The sequence below is a fragment of the Cetorhinus maximus genome, chromosome 9 (genome assembly GCF_964194155.1).
Source record: "Cetorhinus maximus chromosome 9, sCetMax3.hap1.1, whole genome shotgun sequence".
Lineage (NCBI taxonomy): Eukaryota > Metazoa > Chordata > Chondrichthyes > Lamniformes > Cetorhinidae > Cetorhinus > Cetorhinus maximus.
The window spans coordinates 120,730,195-120,738,044 of NC_135887.1; positions in this window are offsets into that span (position 1 = coordinate 120,730,195).

Here is a 7,850-nt window from a genome sequence, read left to right on the forward strand (position 1 = left end):
GCAGGAGTAGGCCATTCAGCCTCTAGAGCCTGTGTTGCCATTCAATAAGATCATGGCTAATCATCTACCTAGCTACGCCTTTCAATAATATCCCCATATTCCTTAATTCCCTTGATACCCAAAAATCTATTGATCTCTGTCTTGAATATGCTCAACGGTTACCCCAGAGAGCTGTGAATCCTCAGAGAATTCCAAAGATTCACAACCCTTTGAGCAAAGAAATTTCTCCTCATTGCAGTCCTAAACACCCGACCCCTAGCTCTAGATTCGACAGTCAGGGAAAACATCTTCCAAGGATCAACCTGTCAATCTCTCTCACAATTTTAAATGTTTCAATGAGATCACCTCTCATTACTCTAAATTCTAGGAAATATAGGCTTTGTCTACTCAATATCTCCCCACAAGACAGTACTCACATCCCAGGAACCAGTCTGGTGAACCATTTATTGCACTCCCTCTAAGGCAAATATAGCCTTCCTTAGGGAAGGAGACCAAAACTGAATGCAGTACTCTAGCTGTGATCTCACCAAGGTCCTATATAATTACAGTAAGACTTTTCTCTTATACTCCAATTCCTTTGTAATAAAAGCTAAAATACCACTAGTTTTCCAAATTGTTTGCTGCACCTGCATGTTAACTTTGTGATTTGTGTACAAGACCACCAAGGTCTCTCTGAAAGCAAACATCTTCCAGTCCTAGAAATTTTTTTTTCTCTATTTTTCCTACTGAAGTGGATAACTTTACACTTCCTCACTTTGTATTCCATCTGTCATATACTTGTCCACTCACTTAACCTGTCTAAATCCTTTTGCAGCCCCTTTTCTTCCTCCTCACTGCTTACTTTCCCACCTAACTTTGTGACTTCAGCAAACTTGTATCCATTACAAAACAAAAACAGAATTACCTGGAAAAACTCAGCAGGTCTGGCAGCATCGGTGGAGAAGAAATCAGTTGACGTTTCGAGTCCTCATGACCCTTCGGCAGAACTGAAGCATAGTTAGGAGAGAGGTGAAATATAAGCTGGTCTAAGGTGGGGGGCGGGGGGAGAGAGAAGTTGAGGGTGGGGTGATTGTGGGGATAAGCAAGCAGTGATAGGAGCAGAAAATCAAAAGATGTCACAGACAAAAGGATCAAAGAGGTGTTGAAGGTGGTGATATTATCTAAGAAAAGTGCTAATTAAGAATGGATGGCAGGATACTCAAGGTACAGCTCTAGTGGGGGTGGGGTGGAAAGACTAACAAAGTTTTAGTTTTAGATTTAAAAATAATGGAAATAGGTGGGAAAAGAAGAATCTATATAAATTATTGAAAAAAAGGGGGGAGGGGGAAGAAACGGGGTGGGGATGGGGGGAGGGGGAGTTTAAGATCTAAAGTTGTTGAATTCAATATTCAGCCCGGAAGGCTGTAAAGTGCCTAGTCGGAAGATGAGGTGCTGTTCCTCCAGTTTGCATTGGGCTTCACTGGAACAATGCAGCAAGCCAAGGACAGACATGTGGGCAAGAGAACAGGGTGGAGTGTTAAAATGGCAAGCGACAGGGAGGCTTGGGTCTTTCTTGCGGACAGACCGCAGGTGTTCTGCAAAGCGGTCGCCCAGTTTGCGTTTGGTCTCTCCAATGTAGAGGAGACCGCATTGGGAGCAACGAATGCAGTAGACTAAGTTAGGGGAAATGCAAGTGAAATGCTGCTTCACTTGAGAGGAGTGTTTGGGCCCTTGGACGGTGAGGAGAGAGGAAGTGAAGGGGCAGGTGTTGCATCTTCTGCGTGGGCATGGGGAGGTGCCATAGGTGGGGGTTGAGGAGTAGGGGGTGATGGAGGAGTGGACCAGGGTGTCCCGGAGGGAACGATCCCTATGGAATGCCGCCGGGGGGGTGAAGGGAAGATGTGTTTGGTGGTGGCATCATGCTGGAGTTGGCGGAAATGGCGGAGGATGATCCTTTGAATGCGGAGGCTGGTGGGGTGATAAGTGAGGACAAGGGGGACCCTATCATGTTTCTGGGAAGGAGGAGAAGGCATGAGGGCGGATGCGCGGGATATGGGCCGGACACGGTTGAGGGCCCTGTCAACCACCGTGGATGGAAAACCTCGGTTAAGGAAGAAGGAGGACATGTCAGAGGAGCTGTTTTTGAAGGTAGCGTCATCAGAACAGATGCGACGGAGGCGAAGGAACTGAGAGAATGGGATGGAGTCCTTACAGGAAGCGGGGTGTGAGGAGCTCTATCCATTTTATATCCATTACAGTTGGTCTCCTGATCTAACTCATTAATATAGATTGTAAATAGCCAAGACTGAACACTGGTCCTTGCGGTGCTCCACTAGTTACAGCCTGCTAACCCAAAAATGACCCATTTATTCCTATTCTCTGCCTTTTATCCATTAACAAATTCTTAATACATGTTAATATGTTAGCTGCAATCCCGTGAGTCCTAACTTCCAAAATAAGCCTCTTATGCAGCATCTTAATTGAAGGTTTCATGAGGATCTAAATACATTACACCTTCTGGTTCTCTCTTGCCCAACTTATTAGTTACAACATTAAAAAACTGTCAACAGATTTTGTCAAACAAGATTTCCCTTTTATAAATCTATATTTACACAGCCCGGTCTCATAATTTTCTAAGTGTCCTGCTATCATGTCCCTAATGACAAATTCTAACATTTTCTCTACTGCCGATGTCAGTATTTCTGGTCTATATTTCTCTCTCCCACTCGTGAATAGTTATATTTGCTATTTTCAATTCCATGGAGAGACTGATCTAGCATATAGGGAATTTTGGAAGATTAAAACCAATACATCCACTGACTATGTTGCCACATCTGTTGAAACGCTAGGATGTAGGTCATCAGGTCTAGGTGATTTGTCAGCTTTAAGTTTCATTAATTTCTCCAGTATATTTGCAACATCCTAAGTTCCTCATTTTCACTAGACTCTTTGTTCCCCAATACTTGTGGAATTTTTTTTTAATGTCTTCTACCATGAAGCCAGAGGCAAAATATTTGTGTTCTCTGTCATTACCTTATTGCTTATTACAATTTTTTCTGCCTCTAAGGAACACACGTATAGGGCAGAATTTTCCGTGCCCGCTGGCGTTGGGAGTGATCGGTGGCGTGGGCGGACAATATAGCGCGATCGGTTTTATGACGGTGAGAAACCAGTTCACGATCGTCTGCTCAGCCAGCCAATGGCGGACCGCGTTTCCCGCCAGTGGACATCTGGAACCTCATTGTAATACATCAGCATATCATTATCAGGCTAGCCCGCTGGAATTGCCCCCCCACCCCCACTGCTGGATTGCCTGTCCACATCGGCGGGAAAGCACGCCAGTGTGTTTCACAACAGCACATATAAGGCCTGAACTTGGCAGCCTGCACTTCGAGGGGAACTTGAGGTGAGTACACAGCAATGAGGTGCAGCGGTCATCAGGGTTGACTGTTGGACTTCAAGCTTCAGGGGTGTTGGCGGGGGGGTCAGGGTCGAGGGCAGCCCTGCCGTTGAGACAACAGGTGGCCGGTGGGGGGCGGGGGGGGGGTGGTGGGTGGGGAGTGGGTGGCAAGGGCAGCCTTGCTGTTCAATACAACGCACAGCATTCGGGGTGGGGTAGGGCGGGCGAGGGAAGAGGCCACGCATTAGGGAAACCTTGTATAAAGTGACCATTCCTCTGCATCTGAGACAGTTCAGGTGCAGCCACATTGATATGATTGGGATGGGGCTCCTAGCTTGTCTGCCCACTCAAGCAACACAGAGGCATCAAAGTGCCACCAAGTGCTCCAGAGCATTCCCCCAGACCCCGCCTGGCACAGACTGCAAATTCTTGAGCACTTTAGTGGGCTGCAGAACAGTCGGACGACTGCATATGTTGTGCAATCTCCTCGCTAAATGGCCATGGGTCAGTCACTGCTGGAGGAACTCACGGCCCCATGCAATCTCAGCATCCTGGTTTGGACCAGCCTCCCCCAGGGTTCAAGCTAACAGGCAGCCATGCAGCGCACTAATCTCTATCCATCTAAGTGGTGACCAGCACTCTCTGGGAAGCATTAAGGGGCCATCACATTTAACCAGGACAGGTTCTTAGTACATCCATGCTAACCACGTGTCTCTCTCTTCCATCCTGCAGGATGAGTACATCAGGATCATGGAGCCTGGTGAACTAACTGTATGCCTGAGGCCTACAGAGCGCAAAGATGACGGAGGGGAGAGTGACTGAGCTCTCCACTCCGTCATCTTTGCGCTCTGTAGGCCTCAGGCATACAGTTAGTTCACCAGGCTCCATGATCCTGATGTACTCATCCTGCAGGATGGAAGAGAGAGACACGTGGTTAGCATGGATGTACTAAGAACCTGTCCTGGTTAAATGTGATGGCCCCTTAATGCTTCCCAGAGAGTGCTGGTCACCACTTAGATGGATAGAGATTAGTGCGCTGCATGGCTCCGCAGAGGCAGGAGCAGCAACCTCAGGAAGAAGAGGCGGCTGGGGCTCTTGCACACAGCACAGAAGAGCCAGAGTGAGCCGTTGTTGGTTGGTGCCTAGCGACACCCAGGGTCTATAGACACCACCTTTCATCCCTGCAGATCACCGAGAACCAGTGTTGCTGAAGTCTGCACATGTCTAGGGAACTGGTCGGTCACATCTGCCGGCTACTGCAGAATTTTGCGCCACGGGGACATGGAGGACATCCACTGCCAGTGGCTGTGAAAGTGACAGCGGCGCTCAATTTCAATGCCAGTGGCTCCTTTCGGGGCTCCACAGGTGACCTCTGTGGGATCTCATAAGCCTCCACCCACAAATGCATCCATGAGGTCGCGGATGCCATCTTTGCGAGGGCACGCAACTTTATGCATTTCGCCCGGGACCAGGACAGCCAAGATGCAAGAGCGATTGGATTCTCGCAGATCTCGGGTTTCCCACAGGTGCAGGTTGTGATCAGCTGCACTCAGGTGGCGCTCAGATCTCTGTTACAACACCCGACCACATTCGCTGAATGTGCAGCTGCTGTGCGACCACAAGAAACGCAGGCGTGTGCACGGTTTCTGGGGAGTGTGCATGATGCCTACATCCTCAGTTGGTCACAGATCCCTGGAGTCTTCCAGGGTCCACAGAAGCTACAGGAATGGCTCCTCAGGGACAAGGACCCCCCACAGAGGCCGTGGCTGATGACACCTGTGCAGCAGCCTCAGACTGCAGCAGAGCGACGCTATAATGAGGCTCATGCAGCAGCTCGCAACTTGGTGGAGCAGACCATCGGGATGCTGAAGATGCGGATCCGGTGCCTGGACCGGTCTGGTGGAGCCCTGCAATACAGTCCACAGAGGGTGTCACGCATAATCATAACCTGCTGCGCCCTTTACAACCTGGCACTCCAACGGAGGGATGTGCTGGCTGAGGAGGAACTGCACGTCTCCTCCGATGAGGAGGACACCAATGGGGATGAGGGTAAGGAAGTCCTCGGAGGCAACGATGATGGAGATGAGGCCCTCGCACTGGCCAGATGAGGCAGGCATGCTCGGGAAGCCCTCTTAGTTGTTAGATTTGTGGAGGATGATGACAACATGCAGTGAGGTGACCTCATAGATCCTCACATCATATCTGTGAACATTTGACTCCAGTCTGGCTTATGGCAGTACAAATACCCTCTGTGAGATAATGGTCCTGTCACGGAGATGCAGTGGGGGCCCTAATAGTCACTCGATTGCAGGAGGATGATGAGGACATGCAGTCAGGACACCCCATACATCTCACATAGCCTCTGAAAACATCTGACTCCTGTCTGGCCGAGGGCAGATCGCTTGTGCTCTGTGATCAGGGTCATATCATAGAGATGCAGCCATGAAACTTTAGAAGCATCTGATCCTTTGGCAGCCTTCAGCACCTGAGCCCTTCAGGAGCACAGCATCTCTGTTCACAGATGCTGAAGAGATGGGGGCCAGCCCCACCTTAAAGATGCTGAGAGCACTCAGAGAGAATGACGGAACTCTGTGATGCCTGCCCACTACATTCTGGCAGCAATGACAAGCACCGTCGAGGTGCAGGCATCACTGATGTGTCCAGGGAGTGTGAGGCTGGACCATCACTTTGGTCTGAAAGGTGCACAGAGCACAGGGAAGAGGCTGTGGATTGAGACACCTGCCTTTATCTTGTGCAGAAAGGTTTCACATCTGAATGACATGAACACTGCTCATCAGGACAAGGAGCCATAGGCAGGGAGACATTCTTGGGAGTTTATTGATAATAGTGAACATTATGTATAGGTGACTAACACCCATGCCCAGGCTGTGCAACTAATTCTCCTTAACTGTCCTAACCCTGCCACAATGTCTTGATGCACCCTCGACATCCACAGCTGAGGTGGAGGCAGCCTGCTGACTGCAATGCCCTGTCTGTGATGACTTTGGCGGCCGTCCTCTGGAGGACTGAGACTTGGAGGGCCCCGGCCTGCTTTCAGGGCCCTGCTGTGTGGCAGTGGCACCCTCCTTGACCTGTGGAGCTGGAGCTGCTGAGGTCACAGGAAGAGGAGAGTCAGATTGGCCAGACTCTCTCGGAGTCACCTAGAAGGATGGGCCCAGAGTGTGCACCTGCTGATCCTCCTCCCTATGGGCGCCCGGGGGTGCCAGGCTGACTCCTTGAGGAGCAGGAGTAGCTGGTGAAATCGAGCTGCCCCACACCCCTCTCGCGTACACACTGTTGGAGGCCAGCTATGTTGTCAGCGATGGAGTTGAGCCCGCGCAGCAGTGCAGGAGTGAAGTCCTGGACCAAGGTCTCCATGTCGACCACCATCTTACCAGGGTTGAGCTCGGTGCGTTAGGATGCCGGCACTAACACCTCAGATGAAGGCAGATGGACTCCTCCATCATGCCTTGCAACCTGAGGAGTGCAGCGGACATCCCTTCCTGATGTTCCCGAGCCTGCCTTTGCAGCTCCAGAAACTGTGACATGACCGAGTCCAGAGGCTCATCATCTGACTCAGACTCAGCAACGTTCTGGCCTCCAGCAATCCTCCGAGTCCCAGAAACCTGGGAAGTCCCTGCCTCCGCCTGCTGTGGATCGGATAGTGCAATGTGCTCACCAGATTGTGATCCCGGGAATACTCTGAAGCTAGGTCCCACCGAGGTGTGTGTCTCTGCGCTGGTGGAGGGTGTGGGCCAGCGCTATGACGGGACTTCAGGGAGGGTGCCTTCAGATTCCTCTTCAGAGGTTTCTTTGGGGCTTGATTGGAGGCCCTGGGTCGTGGACTCCATCAGCTATTTGGCAGATGTGCCTGCAGAAGCAAGGAGAGATAATTAGTGCATGGCAGTGGCCTGTGAAACAGCACACATCAATCCCAGCATGGTTGTCTGATGGATGCTGTACTGCTAGACCCTCACTTGGTTGAGCACCACCGACCTCACTGTCAGCACAGGACCGGTCCAGATCCTCACCAACCGGCTGGATGGTTCTGTTTTCAAAGCCCGTGAGGAGCTTGATTTCGGGCATTCTGCCACCAGTCTGCGACCTCTCCCCCTTGTTGTGTGCCAGCTTGTCCTGCATGAATAGAGATGGAGAGAGTGTAAGCAGGACGCCTGCCAGGCCAGATGATAAGTATGCCTGGCCTGTGTGGGCGGTGAGTGTCCCATGGATGAGATGAAGACAATGGCGGTGAAGTGAGAGAGTGAACAGTGATGTCTCTTGAACCGTCAGTGAGTGAGGGCCTTATGGATGTGTGATAGGTTTGAGTGAGTTGAGAGTGATGAGAAGAATGACTTACCCTGGAGAAATAGAGGAGATCATTCATCCTCTTGCCGTGGCTGTCATCTTTTGAAGGATGTTGGCGCTGACCACCACTGCCTCCCAAGCCGGGTTAGTATTGTTGCTGTCCATC